Source organism: Macrotis lagotis, chromosome X (genome assembly GCF_037893015.1).
Source record: "Macrotis lagotis isolate mMagLag1 chromosome X, bilby.v1.9.chrom.fasta, whole genome shotgun sequence".
Classification (NCBI taxonomy): Eukaryota; Metazoa; Chordata; class Mammalia; order Peramelemorphia; family Peramelidae; genus Macrotis; species Macrotis lagotis.
In genome coordinates, this window is record NC_133666.1 from 156,728,484 (window position 1) to 156,749,435 (window position 20,952).

At 36.5% G+C, this 20,952-nt stretch overlaps 1 protein-coding gene across 2 annotated transcripts in view; it reads right to left on the reverse strand.

The window, feature by feature from the left end:
• The window catches only part of SNCAIP (synuclein alpha interacting protein), a 252,789-nt gene extending 233,804 nt beyond the window's left edge, over positions 1–18,985 (reverse strand). For both annotated transcript variants that reach the window (XM_074207731.1, XM_074207732.1), the window contains exon 1: positions 18,598–18,985. The gene's annotated coding sequence lies outside the window, so the exon portion shown is untranslated. The remainder of the gene's footprint in view (positions 1–18,597) is intronic.
• Positions 18,986–20,952: the final 1,967 nt, after the last annotated feature.

Below are 20,952 nucleotides of genomic sequence, written 5' to 3' on the forward strand. Positions count from 1 at the left end.
GGGAAAGATCTGTCTTTTGTCCAGACACATCTTCTAGGGTGGCGGCGTGTTTCTTTTACCTCTTTTCTGGGGTAGCAGCTTCAAGCATTGGTATATTTTTCTACTTTGGACAACTTTCTTAGAAATACTTCTAGGCCTAAGTTAAAGCCTATTACTACTGTCTTCTTGACCTCTGTTGCTGAGACTTTTTAAATTTTTCCCCCTTGAACAAAACTTTTGAAAGTTGGATGTTTCCAGATATATTTCATTCTTTTTCCTTTTCGCTTTTTTTGCAGAGGCAACCTTCAGAAATGGAAATGCCTAGATTCAAGGATTCTCTCTTTTTCTAGGCTTCTTACTGAGACTTATCTTTGGATTGGAATCCAAGTAAGTCCATAATAACTCTAAAAAGATGTACCTCAATATTACCTTTATCCTGTATGTATGCTTGATATTGAAGAAATGATGAATATTTATATTGGTGCTAAAATTCCTTATATGAAGAAGCTATTTGTTAGGTTGCAATATTTGCTTTTGAGGTAATGAATAGAGATAGAGAAAATGATTCAGTTTTTATTTTATGGAAAAAAATAAGCATTCTCATATCATACTATAATAAAAGATGATTATATATGCAAATTTACTACATGCAATTTAATATTCCCTTCAATAAAATTGTCAGGTAAATTTTTTTCTTTTCTTCTTCCCTCTCTCCCCCCTAGAAATGGATATATTAGACACAAATAGTTATGTATATATATGAATATATATATGATCATATACATATATGCACATATATATGTAAATCTATTCTATGCTTGCTTTTATTTATCTGTTCTTTCTCTGGATGCAGATAGCATCTTTCTTCACATGTCCTTTAAAGTCAATTTGGGTATTTATAATAATATAAAATAATTTATTTGTTCAAAGTTGCTCTTTTTTTTCAAGTTTCAATATTTACTTCTAAAAACCTTGAGTTTCAAATTCTCTCCCTTCCTCCCAACACACTCCCCCTCATTGTGAAAACAAGTTTCATTTGTGTAGGTTAAAATGTGTAGCCATGAAATAATGATTATAATAATCATCATGTAAAAATAAACATAATATCCCCACACACATACAAAGAAAAAGTACAAGAAAAATAAAATGAGGAAAAAAGTGTGCTTCAGTCTGTAGTCAGACACCATCATCTCTTTCTTTAGGATGATAGCATTCTTTATCATATATCCATCAGAGAAATCACTTCAGTATTTTTCCCCACAATTGCTATTGCTAGTAGTACTTCCCTCCATTCTACTCCTCCAACCTCATTAATTCTATTCTCTCTCTTCTTTCACCTTGACCCTCCTCAAAAGTGTGTTTTATCTGACTACCCTCTCCCTCAGAGATGAAGAAAATCATGAAAGTTCTAACCAGGACCACTACAAATATAAGTTATATGATCTCAAAGCAAAGGTAATCTTTTTTACACTGCCCTAATCAATGCATTATTATACTGTCCGTAGTTTTGAAACTTTGTCAACCCTCTCCAAATCACCCAGGGCACCAGCTAAGGTTGTCATCTCATATTTCAGCAAAAAAACTGAGACCATTTGTCAAGAGTTTCCTCTTCTCTCCTTATCTCACATCATTCAGATATCTTCCCTCATGATCTCCTCCTTAACCCCTGTTTCACACAAAGAGGTTGCCCTTCTCTTGGCCAAGGCAAATCCCTTTATGTTCACCATTGGTCTCACTCCGGTCTAGCAGATTATTACCTCTATCATTCCCAATCTTTCATTAATCTTCCCCTCTCTACTGGTTGCTTTCCAGCTACTTCCCAGCTACCCATATCTTCTCCCTTTTTTTAAAAAAAAAACCCTTTCACTTAATCTGATCCTCTATAGCTCTCTATATTACTATTTATCGTCTTCCTTTTGTGACTAAACTTGAAGAAAGTCATCCATAAGTGTACTTATATTTTCTCTCCCTCTTAAACTTTTTGTAGATATAGCTTGGGTCATCTTTGTGGAGGAGAAAAGGAATAGAGTGGGAAAGATCTGTCTCTTGCCCAGACACATCTTCTAGGGTGGCAGTGTGTTTTCTTTACCTCTTTTCTGAGGTAGTGGCTTCAAGAGTTGATAGATTTTTCTCTCATTGTTCAACTGAAACTATTTTCTATAAAGGTACCCATGACCTAATTGCCCAATCTGATGATTTTTTTCTTAATTTTCATCATTGCAGCCCCTGATACTATTGCTTCTTTTCATTAATACTTGGTTCTCTAGGTTTTCATGAAACTATTGTCTACTCATCCCTTTCCTACTGGTCTGGTCTCAATCTCATTTGCTAGTCTTCATTCAGATTAAGCCCAAATCCTAAATTCTCTTCTTTTCTTTATATACATATATCTATATCTACATCTATATCTATATCTATATCTATCTATCTATCTATCTATCTATCTATCTATCTATCTATCTATCTATATGTCTTCTCATTTGGTGATCTCATCAGCTTCCAAGAATACAACTATCATCTAAGTAGATGATTCTCAGACATATTTATCCAGCCCTAACCTCTTTCACAAGCTCCAATCTCAAATCAAGTCAAGCCAATAAGCATTTATTATGTGACTAACACTATGCCAAACATTGTAGATACAAAGAAAAGTGAAAAATAATATTATTCTCAAGAAGTTGACAGTTTAATGGGGGAGACTTAATTTTTTATCCCTTTCAGTGTGTGACACTGACCCTCTTGTTATCACTCTCACATGACAGACATTCCCATCTCCTGACTGTGCCTTTTTAGCACCCTTCTCACTGTGGTTTCCTGATTTCCCTGGCTTCTTTCAATGCTCACCTACAACCCCACCTTCCTCTTCACTCTTCCCCCATCATATTCCTAAATCCTTCCCTTTGACTGTGAGCAGTTTGAAGGCAGGGACCGTGTTTTTGCCTTTCTTTATATCCCTTGCATTTAGGATAGTTCCTTATACATAGTGGGTATTCAATAAATGTTTGATAATAATGATGTTGATGAGAAGGAACTGATATTTCGTTAATCATTTTGAATTTTTGATCCACCTGTGTGTGTATGTGTATATGTGTGTGTGTGTGTGTGTGTGTGTGTGTGTGTGTGTGTGAGAGAGAGAGAGAGAGAGAGAGAGAGAGAGAGAGAGAGAGGAAAGAGTTATTTCTTCCATTTTTTAGAACCTTGTTGGACAATTTTTCTAAAGTAATGCAAGTTGTATTCAATCAACATGAAATTTCGACCAATCATGACAACTTCACTGTCAAAGAGGCAGATGTTATCATGTGAGGGCTTTTTTCAAATGACTAATTTTTGAGTAATTAATGTGTTAGTTTTTATTTTTGACAAATGCACTCAATGTTTTATTAGTGTACTGTGAGTTATGGAAATAAAAATCCTATTTGTCCAACTGAGCTGTTACTTATCCTTATTTTCTTAAGTGACTCAAGTATGAGAAGTCAAAGACAGTGCACAAAGTGGCACAGCAGTAATCACAGCAGAATTCTCCTCCTGTTCAGCACTAATTCTGGCTAAAAAACTGACATCCTACAGTTCATCATTAATAACACTCATAGTTATACAGAACTGAAACAAGCCACAATCCTTTTCATTTGTAAAGACATTTTTCTGAAATTAAATGCCCACAATTGTAATGATTTGTATAAAAAAATCCTTTGCATTGTGGGATTAATATATGACCTGTGTTTTAATTTTAGTGAATATATTGAAAGCATAACTCTCCCTTCCCGATGTCTTCTACCCTTTTTCCTATTACTAATTGCATATAGTGTAGTTTTGTGGACCAAGCAGACACAGAAATCAAGAAACTTCAATCTTGCTTGCATCTCTACCCCTTAATCACTATATAATCTTGAGCATTTAAACCTCTTTCTTCTTTGACACCTTGATCTTATAAATATACATGATATACAATCCTTAAACTTCCATTGGCAGTGTTAAATAGCAAATAAGATGTTGGACTTGGAAAAAAAAAGAAAATGAATTCAAATCCTGCCTCTAGCAGAGTTGGACAATCAAAGGTAAGTAATTTAGCTTCTCAGAGCCTCAGTTTCTTTATGTGTAAATGGGGGGGGTAATTATAATGTCACTGCGAGGCTAAAACACAGAAAATACATATACTTTGCAAATCCTAAATTCTATCTTTATAAATTTATCTTATTCTGATGGTGACAATAATTAGCATAGACTTACTAGCATATTAGAAATCAAACAAATAATCCAGAAACATTTACTGACCACTCATATACCAAACATTCAAGCAGAGGCTTAATGATGAATCACAACAGACATAGTAGAAGGGGTTTATGTTTTGCAAGGTAGAATGCTTGCTTATTTTTCACTTTTAAAAGGATGCATGACCTCTGAAGTTTCTTCCAACTATTTATTTCATATATGGAAGAGATTGGGGATTAGAATTGTAATTTACTAGAATACAGAAGTCTCAAATGATTGAAGCTCTTTCTACCAATGTACACCAGCAACTGAGAAAGGATTCAAGTTATTTGCCCATGATAACACAGCTAGTACAAATCTTAGGTGGAATTTGAACCCATCCTTTGATTTTGGCTCTCTTCTTGGCTCTCTATCACATGTTCCTGAAGGATGGGTGGAATTAAGAGTCCTTGCCATTTAGGAGCTTCCAATCAAATCCGTAATTCTTCTTGCCATATAATTTTATATCCTAGCAGCAGCAGCTACCAAACAGGTATTTTAGAGATCCATTAGTTATAGCATTAGGAGTTGAACTTCTCAATCATCTCATGACATGCTATTTTGCCTGCACTGTTACATATATTGTGAGGATTAAATTATATATGTGAAATATTTATTACTAGAGTAAGTTATCTGCATCCTGAGCTAAATAATTCAAGAACTTTTTCTTTTTACTTTTGTTTCTTTCTTGTTTGTTTTTCTTACAACTACACCCTGAAGAAGCTTATTAGGAACCATCATCAAACACAACTTGTCTTCTCTATAGAAGAAAATAACTATTCAGCAGCTTCTAAAAAAAATGAATAAGCTTGGGACCAAATATTTTCAGAGTACTCTCAGTTCTATAGTGATTACACCAAATGATGGGCACAGTTCAAATAAGTTAAAACATACTTTTAATACCTCTCAGTTCAAACCTACTGGTAAGAGGTAACTTAAATTTTCATTGCAAGCATTTACACCTTAGAAACTGGAAAATCTATGAATCAGGACTTGATTTATTGTTTTGTTATTAAGAACTGTTGACTAGAATTTTAAAAACTTGTAGAAAATTTTAATAACACAGATTAAACTTTCAAATGTGTTGTGCATATTTTTTCCTGGTGAGCCAGGAATATTCTTCTTATTCCATTAGTATTAAAATTCATAATCTAGCAAAAAAAATAAATGTCTAACAAAAGTAAGACCTAGGTTATACTAGTGAAGAAGATCAGACTATAATTATCTTGCAAGTTCAGAAAGAGGTTGCACTAATCCCTGAGAATAATATTTCTCAGTTGAACAAATTGTGGTATATGAATGCGATGGAGTACTATTGTTCTGTAAGAAATCATGAGTGGGGGCAGCTAGGTGGCCCAGTGGATAGAGCACCAGCCCTGGAGTCAGGAATACCTGAGTTCAAATCCAGACTCAAATACTTAATTACCTAGCTGTGTGGCCTTGGGCAAGCCACTTAACCCCATTGCCTTGCCAAAAAAAACCCCTAAAAAAATATCAAAAGAAATCATGAGTGATCAGATTTCAGAAAAGCCTGAAAATACCGGCATGAACTGATGCTGCATGAAATGAGCAGAACCCAAAGAATGTTGTACGTATTAACAGCAATTGTGTGATGATCATCTATGATAGATTTGCTCTTGTCAGAAGTACCATGATCAAAGACAATTCTAAAGGATTTCTTTTATGTTTTTTTCTCCTCTCTAACTTTTCTTCCTTTTTGTTCTGATTCTTCTTTCACAACATGATTGATATGGAAATATATTTAACATAGTTAGTCATGTTTAACCTATATTACATTACTTGCTGTCAAAGGGAGGGGAGAGGGAAGGGAGGAAGGGTGAAAAATGTGAAACTTAATGATCTTACAAAATTGATTGTTGAAAACTATCTTTGCATATAATTGGAAAAATAAATAAATAAATAAATAATTTAAAAAATAATATTTCCCCCCCTTTTTCCACTTGCTTATTAGAGATAAGTAATAGCTTTCAGGGTGAATTTTTTTTCTTTAAATTTAGTTTGTTTTGAAGTTCTGCCTCTCTGTAAAAGTGACTGTCTTTAATTCAAGATGCTATTAAAATTCCACAAATCAAATTTCATAAAGGCAAAATTAGCAGGCAGTAGTTTCAGTTTAGAAAAATGTGGAGATTGATTTTCAAAGAGACTAAATGAAAAACTGCTTCTGTTTTTCTTTTTAGGTCCTCCTTTTGAACCTCATCATCCTGATCTTTTATGCCTGATTTCTGTCTGAAACAGAACATACCAGCTATTTTTTTTTTTGTTTTCAAGTTACACAAACAGAAAATAAGCTGGAGTTATCCCTTTCATGTTTGCATGAGTTAGTTTCTATTTCTTTTTTTCTCTTTTGACTGATATATACTTTGTCGTGCTGCACAGTTTGCCAAAAGGGAGAAAGGGAGGAGGGAAAGAATGAAAAGCATAGTGGGATTTCTAAAAGTAGAACTTTTAGTAGTTTTGGAAAGCCATCAATGCGAATTGAATTTCCATCCCAATGACTTTGACAGCATCCCTTGAATGGGTAGAATGCCAAACCATCAATTGAGTTATGATAATTAGATGTTAAAGAAAAATCTATTTTCTTGATGATTATATCAAATGGAAAAGTACATTAAAATAAAAACCCAAATGCTGACTTCATAACACTGATGTCATCCCAAAATCTTTTAGGTAAAGGTTCATTAAAATTCTCGGTCTGTATTTACTTAGGTGCAACCTGTGCTCCCCATTGGCCCACAAAGGTAGGAATTCTGTTGCTTATAAAATGTATTTACATACATTATGAAATGTGCTCCAGAGAAAAGAAATGATCAAGTCAGTTACTTGAGAGGAGTTCACATCTACATTCTGGCCAAGTCAATGAGTAACTTGAGAATGGATCTTGCCTATTTCCTAGCAACCAGAGCAAACATTGTACTATAGCCAATCCCCCAGATTTGTAACTATGTTAATCTTTGAGTACTCAACTTAATTAAAAATTAGACTTTTTTAAATTGTGTTTTTAGTGCACAACTGCCATGTTAAATTACAATACTCAGCATCAAAGTGTGCTTGTGTCTGCAGATCTGAGGAAATTAAAATGACTCATTTATTTCAATATTGATATTGCTTTTCTGCACTGGGACCTTGTATTCTAAGTTTCCAGGTCTTGGGGTTCACTGGAATCCTACAGTTAAAACACAACTTGATGGCCACATTTATGGAAATTCTGTTAAACCTTTCACCACTTTGGCAAATCCAGGCTAGCTATCCTAAACCATTCAAAAGTAGCTTTCAGTTTTTATAAAGGTTTATTACTCTGACTTATAAATGTAGCAACAGAACAACAGAGCCATAATGTTTAAGGAAGAATATTACAATTAGGAAATCTAGAGAGTCACAAATTTTCCTCTTTTTCTTCTCTAAGTGTCAAATCAAAGTAGCTATATAAAACTGGAGTAAACCATCTCAAAGTTTTGTATATCTATGATAATTTCTACCATGTATTTTGAAATTATTTCTGCTATATAAAGATAAAGGATAACTTTCATGAAAAAAATGAATGTAGAATAAAGCTCCTTGAGAGGAAAGTGGTAAGAAGTGTTTTCCTCTTAGTCTTTCCATCCCCAGTGCCTTAAACATTTATTTTTTGAAGGAACCAGGGTCCAAACCTGTACTTTCATTAATGGTAAAGCATTCCAGGTGAGGGAATCCCTCCACTCATGCAATTGTGTAAATTGTTCAGCAACTTCTTGATATTCAGTCATTTCAGTCATATCCAGCATTTCATGACCCTATTTGGGGTTTTCTAAGCAAGGGTACTGAGGTAGTTTATCATTTCCTTCTCCAGAACATTTTACAGATGAGAAAATTAAGGCAAGAAAGGCTAAGTGATTTGCCCAGAACCAAATAGCTAATGTCAAGGTCACATTTGAACTCAGGTCTTCCTGAGTCAGATCCAGCAATCTATCCACCATGTCATCTTGCTGTCCCAAGTTGTTCAATTGTTCAATGTTGTCCAACTTTTTGTGATTTGTGAACCATAGCATCTCAGTCCCCAAGTAGAATAATTTGCCATTTTCTTCTCTAACTCATTTTATATATAAGGATAACGAGGTAAGCAAGATTATATGACTTGTCTAGGGTCACACTGATTGGTTGATTCTTGTCCTTTGTTACTCAAGACCATCATTAGAATGTGTGCACCACAGCTTGGTAGAGTTGCTTCAGTTCTGCCCTTCTCTTAGAGTGCAGCACCCTCACTGATGAGGGAATACCATGCTGGGTGGTCCTATGCCAGTGTCTCTCATGCTATACAATCAATTCTAAAGTTCTTCAATGAGACCTTCGGAGTGTCTCGGTATCACTCCTGACCCCCTCATGAGCAGTTGTCCTGTGTGAGTTCTCCATAAAGTAATTTTTTTGACAAGCACATGTTTGACATTCTAACAATGTGTCCAGCCCATCTTAATTGCATTATCTGCAGAAATGTTGGAATGCTAGGCAGTTAGCTCAAGAAAAAGACTTCAGTGCTTGGTATCTTCTCCTGCCTGGTGATTTTTTAGACTCTTTCTAAGATGATTTAAATGAAAGTGATTCAGTTTCCTCCCATGGTGAGGGTAGACTGTCCAGGTTTCACAGTCATGTAACAATGAAGTCAATACAATGGCTCTATAGATCTTCAATTTGGTAGTCAGTCTAATACCTCTTCTCTTATACACTTTCTCTTGGAACGTCCCAAATACTGAGCTAGTTCTGGCAATGTGTGTACATTGACATCATTATCAATGTGTACCTCCTTGGAAAGAACACTGCCAAGGTAAGTGAACTAGTCCACAGGATTCAAAATTTCTCCCTTTGCTGTAATGTATGATTCCACTTATGGATGGTGTGGTGCTGGCTGATGTAGCACCTATGTTTTCTTGGTATTAATTGTTAGGTCAAAATGAGTAGCAACAGCAGACAATCGATCCATACTCTGTTTCATCTCAGTTTCAGAGGCTGCATTGAATGCACAATCATATGCAAACAGAAGATCATGCACTAACACTCCCTATACTTTGGTCTTGACTTGTGACCTTTTCAAGTTGAAGAAGAGTGCAGTAACTGACCTTGATGCTGTTCATCCTCAGTGAAGGCTTTTGATAACATGGCTGAAAACATCATTCGAAAAAAGTATGGGAGCAAGGACACATCCTTGTTTTACTTCATTGGTGACTAGGAAATCACAAGAGTATTGGCCACTATCCTGAACCAGGTCAAGCATGCCAGCATGAGACTGATGTACAATACTGATGAACTTCTCCAGGTAATCATATTTTGACATAATCTTCCATAAACCCTCACAACTAACAGTATCAAAGGCCTTGGTCAGATCTACAAATGTTTTATACAGACCTCTGTTGTGTTCCTGGAATTTTTCCTGGAGTTGTTGGGCAATAAACACTATACCAATTGTTACTCAATCCTTTCTGAAGACACACTAACTTTCAGGGATGTGATCATCTTCCAGGTGAAGGATCAGCCTATTAAGAAGGACTCTGGCAAGAATCTTACCAGCAATGACTAAAAGAGAAATATCCCTGGAATTATCACAGGACAATCTATTACCTTTATCTTTATAGAAATAGACAATAGAGGTATCCTTGAATTCTTGTAAGATGACCTGTATATAGATATAGATATAAATATAGATATAGATATAGATATAGATATAGAGATAGAGATAGAGATAGAGATAGAGATAGAGATAGAGATAGAGAGAGATAGAGATAGAGATAGAGACATGGACATGGACATGGACATGGACATGGATATAGATAGATATAGATAGATATAGATATAGATATAGATTTAGATATAGATATAGATATGGATGATATAGATATAGATAGATTCAGAGGGGGAAGAGGGGGAGAGAGAGAGAGACAGTGAGAGAGAGAGAGAGAGAGAGAGAGAGAGAGAGAGAGAGAGAGAGAGAGAGATGGGCAATGTAGAAAGAGAACTAGATCAGGAAAAAGTCATTAGTTCTCCCTTGATAACAATGCCTATCCTTTGAAAGGGTTGAACAGGGTGGAACCATATGAAAACTGTTTTTTGAAACCATAATACATAATTTAAAAGCAAGGCATTTTTTAAATTTTATTTATGGCAATGGGATTAAGTAACTTGCCCAAGGTCACACAGGTAGGTAATTATTAATCTGAGGTGGAATTTGAAATCAGGTCCTCCTGACTCCAGGACAGGTGCTCTATCTACTATACCACCTAACTACCCTTTTAAAAAATTATTTTATTTATTTAAGGCAATGGGAAAGTATGGCATTATTACTACTGTGTAGACTGATGAATACCTCTAGACATGTAGAAAAACTAAAATAACATTATGTCATCAGTGATGATTAATTCATTGAGTGACATATTGGACTATATAGATTTTATTTCAAGAAGCTTACATTTTCAACCCGAAGTAAATATTTCTTCACAAGAAAATGTTAACAGTGAAATAGGATGTTTCATTGGAAAAAATGATAGCTTTGACATAGTGCTAAAGTGGAAGTTACTTATTAAAGATATTACAGAGGTCTAGATCACCTCTACTGTCCCTTTGAAATCCAGGATTCTTTGATTTTTAGAAACTGCTTATTGTGAGGGCAAGAACTTTCCAAATTTCATTCATTCTTTCATATCTGGCTTCATTCTTCAGCTCTAACTTTTTATCACTTGAGTGATTTTTGAATACATTATTTCATTTCTAAAGTGAATTGATCAAACTAGATTTGGGAAGACTGGTTCAAAAAGTACCTGTATTTGAAGTGCTGCATTTGGAGTCAAATCCTGGATTCAGATCCTGACTCTGTTGCTACTACCTGTGAATCCTTAGAGAAGTCACTTAATTTCTTTTTTGCTTCAATATCTTCATCTATAAAACAAGGGAGTTGGTCTAGATCATCTCCAAGGTCCCTTTCCCCCAAAATCAATAATCTTCTGACCCTTTTGACTCTAAATTCTGTGATCCTCTAATTCAAATACTAATACTGTTGATAGTAAAAATATATTATACACATACACACACACACACACACACACACACACACACAAAACACACACAAAGTTTAAATGATCTGAGGTAAACTATGATTCAATGGGAAAAATTGAGGTCAGATCCCAATTCTAACTCTTAATACAATGATCCTCTTTTACAGATCGTAACTGCATTATACATATACATAACTGTATTAAGACATAACTGGATTAAAGGATCTAAAAGTTCATTGTTATTACATTCACAGCTAATGCCTACTTTAATTACATTTTATTGTTTCATAAGAATAGAAGTCTTTTGAAGGATTATGGATGAAAGTGGTTATTTTTTCACTGGCAAATTTATAAAGGTTCGGCACACAACCAAATACCCTCCTTGATTATGAGAATTCACCAAATTCAAATACCATATATATACATACACACAGATATATAATGTATATACATATTCAATATATGTGGATTTACACACATACAATCATAACATTATCATCGAGATAATGACTACAATTACTGGAAATATGGAGTAAACTATTCCATCATAATTCTAACACCTAGCACTATTTCTGTTCTCCTACATTTTATATATCTTAAACTTACATATATTGTAAAAATTAGGAGGCTTATTTCCTATTTTGATGGCCTATTAAATAAAGACTCTTATAGTACAACTGTACTATAACTGTCCATGTAGTTGACTGCCCATAACTCCACCTTATATTTTAGTGCCCAGTACCAGGAGATAGACCCAAATCTTATAAATACACAAAAACTTAGTTTACTGCTCATGTTTTTTCCATCAAGTCTCATCCAGGTTTGATCTACTTTATAAGACAGGAGCATAGAACCCTTTAACTATAAGGAATTTGGGCCACCTATTTGGCTACTAAAGTAAAACTGAGCTACTTTGATTTCTTAGAAACAATGAATTTGGGACTAATGAATGGAACTTACAAACGACAGAAGATAAATTCACCCAAGTGTAATAAATAACCTCTCCAGTGCATAAGGTCACAATTTGAGAAAAAAAAAAACCACTGAAGAAATAGTTTATACAGAACACGATATGAGGCAGAAAATGGTCCATGGAATATCAGAGTGAGTTAGAGAAACTATGATGTTTCTAACATTAATCAGTACATAACTTCCAGATTCATAAACATCATGTTTTCAGAACTGAAGAGGAGTACATAGGTCTACTAGTCCAACCACCTGATGTTACATTTAGAGAAACTGAGAACTACAGAAGTTAAATGAATTGTCCAGGGTCACCCAGATAAGACCAAGATTCAAAACCTTATTTCTTGGGTCCCAAATAAAGCATTCTTTCCATGGTACTGATTACTTCAATCCTAGTAGGGTCAATCTGTATCATAAAGATTCCAATGTAATTCACAATATGAATGTTTGTGGTTTAGAGTTAAAAGTAAATTTGGGAAATATAAAAGATCAAATTTCTATCTGTGTTTATTCTGACCATGGCTCACCTTCCCTTCTTGCAAAGTAGGAGAGATGATGTTAGTCCTTCTCCCTTCCACCTTATTTCTCAATTTATTAATTTATTCTCATAACCTTTGAAGCCCTCAGAGCAATCTGGGGAGAAGATGACTGCTAGAAAAACATGAGTTTTTGTTGTATTTTCCTGTTCTTATTTAAATTTGGAAAGTTAAGAAGCTGCAAAGAAGCCAGAGAACTCAAGGAGAATAAGCCTTTCACCCGACTGTGGTCATCTTTGTTGCTGAATACTCTCTGAGTCAATGTCTCCAAAGCATCTGAGCTACCCTCAGGAATGAGGTACACACTTGGGTCCCAGAATCCCAGTGGTGGTTGTGTCTTGTATACACCCTAGATAGCCAAGGAATGTGGAATGACGTAAGAAGAGAGAGGTCCTATGGGCTCTGGCAAGTGTAGTGTAAGAGTGACCATATTTAAACACTAGCTGGTAGCCCAGCTTTCAGGACAATGAGTGGGAAGTAGAGTCTGAAAATACGGACCCTGTGGGTATGGAAAGTTGGCTTCACATTCACTCTGCCTGGTATAGCTTCATTGGCAATGGTCTTGTTATTCCTGTTGGGGAAATTGTATAAACTCATTCAGCCCACCCAATAGGCTATCACTTAACATTAAAAGAATGTAATTCATACCCATTTTATACACAGAGAATCCAAATAACTGATTGCTAGTTCTTCATATTGATTTACTCCCTCTTTAAGAAGCTTGTAAAAAGTGAAAAGTAATAAAAATCTTAAGAGGCAGAAAGAGAAATTCCATTATTTGGAATCAGTGCAAAGGTAATAATGAATATGAATTTTATAATGAATATGAATTTTAAGACAACTTACAGCAATTTAATGGAGTTAATTTTGCCCCTTGTCAGAGAAATGTCTTTCTCTTTGTCAGACCTCCCTACTAATATGATGAGGAAGAACTCCCCATCCCCCAATCCTTTGCCCCTGATAAAGTAAAAATTATCTTTTCTGAGTAGGAGTTTAAGCTGTAAACCAAAGAACAAAGCCAGAAAAAGCAGTCTTATTTGTAACTTTCCATTTCTATTACATCCAGCATATCAACTACCGATGAATTCAGACCTAAATTATTCCAGAGATAACTTCCGCTTTACCCTGAATTCTTCCTAGGTACATTTTCTTGCCAAAAACTTTATCTACTTTTTGGTTTAAGAAGAGACCCTTCCTTTTTTGGTCTCTGTAAGAAGGATATTGGTCTAGAGATGTATCTTAGTGTCAGTGACTTTTCAGCTTCTTTTTTTCCAGGTAGCTGTAGTTTGCTTTTTACTCTAAACCACAAACATTCATATTGTGAATTGCATTGGAGTCTTTATGATACATATATACTGACCATCAGTTCAAAAGTATTCAGAGGAACACTGTAGTTTTGCCTCAAAGTCTACTCTGTTTCTCATAATTGCTGAACATAAATCCTTGGTTTTATGTGGTCCTTTGAATTCTACATCTATTGTCCTAAAAATTCAATGCACCAGGATTTCAAGTAATCACTTTCATGGTGGGAGGGGCATCCCTTCATTATTTAAATCAACAAATCAGATTAAACTTACATTGAGTATATTGACATGATAGAAGAAATGCCATTAATGGACATCAAAGAAGAAAATCATCATGATCAAGCAGAAAGAAATTCAAGTTATTGTCCAGAGTAGGGATTTATGAGTCACTCATGAATGTGATTATAAAAAAAGTATACCTTATTTCAATAGAATTGGTTTCCTTTGTAATCATATGCATTTTATGCTTCACCAGAATGTCAAGGGAGTCCATGAGAGGAAAAAAAAAGGTTAAAAATTCCTCATCTAAAGTCTAAGAGAGTGGAAGAATTTGACACAGAGAAAGAAATTCCCCTGAACTTCTAAGGATAAGTTATGTAGGTAGATAGGCACGTAGGCAGGTAGGCAGGTATGCAGGTGGCAGGGAGTCAGGGAGGTAGGGAGGTAGATAGATGGAAAAATGGATGGATGGATGGATGGATGAAAGACAGAGGATGAGTTGTAGATAGATGAGAGAAAAAGAAGGAAAGGGATGATAAAGATAGCTAAAGCAATAGATATATGTATGTATGTATGTATGTATGTATGAATGTAATAAAGTTCTCAAAACAAGGGAAACAATCTAGGGATTATTTGAAGAGGAAGCAGTTTTCCCTACTTTATGGAAAAAAAAGAGGAATCAACAGATAATGCCTAGTGTAAAGACATCAATTATGGCTACAGGGAAAAATGTGTATCCTTGTGGTCAGAGATTCCCTGAATGAGGGATGCAGAGGTGGCAGATATTGAAGTGACTATGAATGTCCTGTTTTCTATAGGCCTATGTCCAGATGATAGAAAATTTTCTCAAACCTGTCATATCTAAGGTTCAGTATCTATTGTTGATCATTTCTATAGGAATGAATATTACCAGGAAAAAAAACTAGACATAATTCCTAGGAATTATGAAGTTCTAAGCAAAAAATGAAGAACTTGAGGATATTTACTACTGAAAGTGGAGTCCTTAGAAGAGAAAGGTGGAGACAGAAAATGAGAGTAGAATTTAGCTTTCTAAACTATTCCTGTAGCTTAGATATAGAAATGATGAATTCTAAAGAGTCATCTAGCAGTGGGGGGAAAATGCAAGATTTGGAATCAGTGGACTTGAATCAAGACATAATATGGCATGCTTATTTGTATGTGACAAGAGGTCTCATGAACACACCATGAATACTTGCTTCAGACAGGAAAAATGAAATCAAAGGAAGGGTCTATTATCAATTTTCCCAAGGGGGAAACCTATCATAAAGAAAAGGAGAGGAATCAAATATAGAGATAGATGGCTAGATGTGTGTGTGTGTGTGTGTGTGTGTGTGTGTGTGTGTGTGTGTATGTTTGTATTATTATGTGTATCTTTTTGCATTCTTTTTTTGGGGGGGGATAGTGCCATTGTTTTCCATTGGAATATCTTCCTTTCTCTTTCTAAAGAAGGGATTTTCATCAAGGCTCAGCTGAAGCTCCTTCCCAACCATGAAATTGTTCCTAATCTCTTCAGTTTATAGTGATCAATTTGTTTCTCCTTTGAGTGCCTTTAGCACTTTTTGACTGAATTTTTTTGTTTAAATTTTTTAAGCTTTTTGTAGATGTAGGTATTGTTTCTTCCACTAGATTTCAAATCCCTTGAGATGAGGGACTGTCTTTTGTACTCTTCACCCCCCCCCCCCAGGATAGAGGAAAAGTTCAATAAATAGATGCTGAAGTATATAGGTCTCAGAATATGAAAAAAAAGCCAACATGACAATTGAGTTTCTCCTAATATTTCAATAAGTTTTTCAATAATTGCCTTGAAAATATGAAAACAAATTGATGTTAAATAAATAAAAACATGAATTAAGTAAAATAATATTTAATTGTCAACCAGGTGATATGTGTATTATCTTGATAATCAATTTATTATTCATTGTAAGTTACTTCCTATCAATTGCAAATCATTTAGGCAGTATAAAAAAGCAAGCATGTATTTTTAAAGGTTCTAAGCAAACATCTTTGAATTTCTACCTATTTTTATACCAGGATGCATTTTCCTAAAATTTTTTTTTACAACTACAGATTGACAAACTGCCAAACACTCACTCTCTATTTTACTAATGTCATTTATTCTCTTGTCAATGTTCAATAAGATTTTGCATTTAAAAGAGAAATTCCCTTGAGTTTCTTATAATGATGCACCTGCTCTATGTGAGATTTCCTACCCTGACAAAGAAATGTCTTGAATCTGGCAAGCAAAACTGCTTCAGGCTCTTTTTGATACTATCGAAGTTCATTTGTTTATATTAGATGTTTGTTGAGTCACTTCCCTTTAAACATCAATAAAACATGCTACAACTCCTTTCAAAATAAGATCTAGTAAAAAGTTTCTTGCCATATATTTTGTTTTGTCAGTGTATAATTACACTTGAACCACTGCCTGAAATTAGCAAGGGTGCTACATAGTGAAAAAAAAATTGTTTGCTCTACTTCCCCATGCACATTTTTAAATGGTGAAATCAAAGTTACAAAATAACTTCAATTCCTTTATTTATCCCTTTTAACATTATGACATTAGGTCATTTAAAGTTCTCCTTTAGATTCCTTTCCCCTTCTTTAAAAAAAATTGCAAGGAATAAATGTCTCTTTTACATGCTTTCCATCCCTAAAACCTTAAGGAACAATCAGTCTTTTTCTTTCCAGTGCATGATGCATACTTGCTTGGATCTGTAAATTCTCAATCAATGTAGTCTTGCTAGAGAATGTTATAATTGTTATTATAATGTAACATAGAACCCTTTCCAGCAAGCTTTAAAGACACTGTGCAGGGACTTGATAGAACTAAAATAATGTTTACAATTAATCAAAGATCATTTTCTCAAAAATACACACAGAGAGGAAGCTTTCTAAGTTTCTTATGCTTCTTGAAATTCCAGTACATAAATGAAACAGATTTCTACTTAATTCCAAATAAGAAAAATAGATTTTACCTGGTTGCAGATTCAACAGAGAAACTTCTTGTGAATTTAAAGTGACACTTGGAGAATTGATATAATATGCACATGTGCATTGATAATAAAGCTCTATGATATTGTCCTAGGTACATTTAGAAAATAGCACCCTGGACTGGGCTCCACTTCATATGGAATGTGATGAGACAGTCCTATTACAATTTTTCCGTTCCTTGGGAAGTTACCTTGTCATTCATTAGCAGGAAGAAGTTCAGGATTTTACTTCAAGCAGGAGGAAAATTACACTAAAGTAAGACTTCCTTTTCCTTGCTCAACTTTCTCAAGGCAAGCAACATTATATGGGTTGGAGTGGGGAGTGGGAGGGAGATGTGTAGAAGTGTGTATATATACTCACTAATGATTCCCTGAAAAGTAGTCACAGTGTTGTTGCTCTTTTTCCTAAAGGCTTTCTTCCTTGCAAGTGAGTTCAGCAAAGAATGCTAGTATTTCCTGTGGAAACTGTATGGCTGCCAGTAATGTCTCAGTATTTCCCCCCTTTTTTCTTTTCTTAAAAAAAATTTAAGCAAACAAAACCTGGCATTTGACAATAGCCAAACTACCATTTTACTCCACTTAACACCTGCCCGTGATATTCACCAGTAAGCAAAGTACAAAACATTTCAGCAAGCTAACACAAACAAGCCCCCAAAAGAATGAACTATGAAGATGTCAAAGTCCGGCTGGATTGGGGTAGAAAGAAAATAAGAGTGTGGTACCCACGCTGTTCCCGGAATAAAAAGATCTCTTTCTGTGTGTCGCTGTGTCAGTCTGTCTCTGCCTCTCTGTCTCTTCTCTCTTTTCCCCTCCCTCCTTTATCCCCTCCAGGCCTCTAGTGTTTTTTTTTTTAATATACCTTTTAATAGGATACCTTAACCGTCCTGACCAACATCTTCGCCAGGATGGTAGCAGTGATGTTAGTACTGCTAAATACAAAACAAGCTAATGAAAAGAGAACAATCAATTGAAATCCGCGGGCAGGGACTGGTGCAATTTTCCCTCCTTGGTTAAAACAGCCCCTTTGGCAGCGGCCACTGTTACTATAGATACACCGTCTCCTAAAGCCTTTCAAGAGAGAGCCGCAGCTAGCCACTCTCTGGCACTGGTTCCACTGCCCCAAGCTACGTTTATTTTCCCCTTCCAAGCAAAGGATGCAAGGCACAAAAGGCAAATATCGAGAGTCAGAGGGACGTGGTTGGTATGGTGGGGGTCGCACACATGCAAACTTGTAGGAGCCTCTAAGCAAAGGCCTTTGCCTCCCTCTTTGGGACCTGGCTTCAGAGGAACTTGAACTCACCGAAGGTGCCCTAGAACTCTGCTCCTGAGTGGGAACGATGATGCTCAAGACGGTGGCTGCTCCAGCTGCTACTCGCTCCGGCTCCCGCGGAAAGGGCCCTCAGTGGCGGGCGAGACGCGACCCTCGCCGCAGCCGCAGCAGCAGCAGCAGCAGCAGCAGCAGCAGCAGCAGCCGCCTCTGGCTCCCTCCCTACGTCACAATGCGGCCGGGACGCCGTTCTCTTTTCCCAAGCCCCGAGTTTAGGAGGGGGCTGGAGAGAATCGTGAAAGAGAGGTGGGAGTAAGACAACGGCGAAAGAGAAGGGGGACCGCCACGTGACAGCCACAGCCACCTCCGGGCGCCGGGAGGAACCGGGGAGCAGGGGCGGGGACGCAGCGGGGAGGACACTCGCTGCGCTGCCGCTGCTGCTGCTTGCTGCCGAGTCTCTTGCTGCCTCCTCCTCCTCCTCCTCCTCCTCCTCCTCCTCCTCCTCCTCCTCCTCCTCCTCCTCCTCCTCCTCCTCCTCCTCCTCCTCCTCCTCCTCCTCCTCCTCCTCCTCCTCCTCCCCCCTCCTCCTCCTCCTCCTCCCCCTCCTCCCCCCCTCCTCCTCCTCCCCCTCCTCCCCCCTCCTCCTCCTCCTCCTCCTCCCCCCCTCCTCCTCCTCCTCCTCCCCCTCCTCCCCCCCTCCTCCTCCTCCTCCTCCTCCTCCCCCTCCTCCCCCCCCCCCCTCCTCCTCCTCCTCCTCCTTCTTGGCGGATCTGCTAGCGCTGTGTTTCCACTCTGACTGACATCGACCCTCCCCCATGGTGCTGGAAGAGCCCCCGTACCACTCCACCTCCCGACAAGCACAAACACACCCCTCTCTTTCTTCCTCTCCGGTTCCTCTTGTTCTTTAGGTTCTTTTCTTGTAACCTGCCCTTTCTCTTTCTTTATATGCTTTCACCTTCGCCTCGCCTTTCTCTACCCATACATTTGCTTTCTTCCCCCCCTCTTTTAATCGTTTCCCCCCTTTTCTTCCCCTCACTTGTTTAGTCCCCCTTTTTGACTCTTCCATTTTTCTCCTCTTTCCTTTCTCCTCCTCCTTCTTGGATTTTGTTATTGCTGTTTGCTACTTTTGTCCTTTCCTAATTAAATTAATCTTTTGTATTAGGTCTATTTGATGAAATTTCTTAATTCTATTGAAGGGTTTTAGGGTATCAATGATGCCAAGCACAAAGAGTGTGGGTAGGAGAAAGAGGAAATGTGGAGAAGGCTTCATTCCTTTAGTAGTATATTGCTTGAAAAGTAGCTTAAGATAATAATTATCATTGGCATGGTACTTGGCATTCCCAAAGATCTCCAAGGGCTTCACTACCTACCCATTACCCATAATTCTTTCTGTGGTGAAGGGGTAACCTGTACTCACATGCTAAAGGGGAGAAAAGAAGAAAGGAGGTCAGGAGGTCAATTTTTGGTCTTTGTAATAATTCTCAAGCTTCTACAATCCTGAAAAGTCTATCATAATAATAAACTCTAGCATATTGGGGTTTTTCCTTTCAAAAGGAGGAGGGGAGGTTTAGTAGAAAAGTTAGTGACTAGCCTTCATCCTTTATTCCTTAAAGATGAGACTGAAAACATTTATACTAAAATTGGCCCCAAAACATCTCATTTTTGCCTGTTGGAAAGCTTTAAATGATTTTTGAGAAATTCTTTTCTCAGTAGACTTTCTAGCCAAGACAGTGTAAGGAAGTTCACATAACTTAGATATATCATCTTTAACTTAGGACCATGCTGTTTGTTGCTCCTTGATTGTTTGGCTGAGGATACTCACCAGAGACAGATGTGAGGAAACCACTCTTTCTTAGCACCAAGGACATTATCCTTTTATTATCCCCTAAAGATAAAAGTAGAAACAAAAACCTTTTCTGGATAACTTAATAATGGAGAATTAGTGATAATTGTACCATTCTCTCCAGAAATAAAATCCTAATAAGGTTTGAAAAAACAAAGTTCACCAGCTTATTCATTAAGTGCAAAACACTCTGGGTGATAAATAAAGGAGGTAACTATCCCTTGCATGAAAATTAGGAAGGAAATGCTAGCTCCCTAGATCTATTGGAAAAAAAGCATAGTTCACATACAGAATTTCTCAATCATAGAAAGCAGCTGACACTAGCATAATTCTATTTGCTACTGGAAATGTCTGACTCTTTGCTTTTTGTCAAACAACCCAACAATTTATTGTCTTCTTTTTTATTTGTCATATACAAAAATATAAGTATATACATAAAGATGGCTTTACTAGTTGGAAAATACATATTATCCATCATATAAAATATTGTCAGATGACATCACATGGCACTAAAATACTTGAAAATATTGTGTTTAAATCACTCA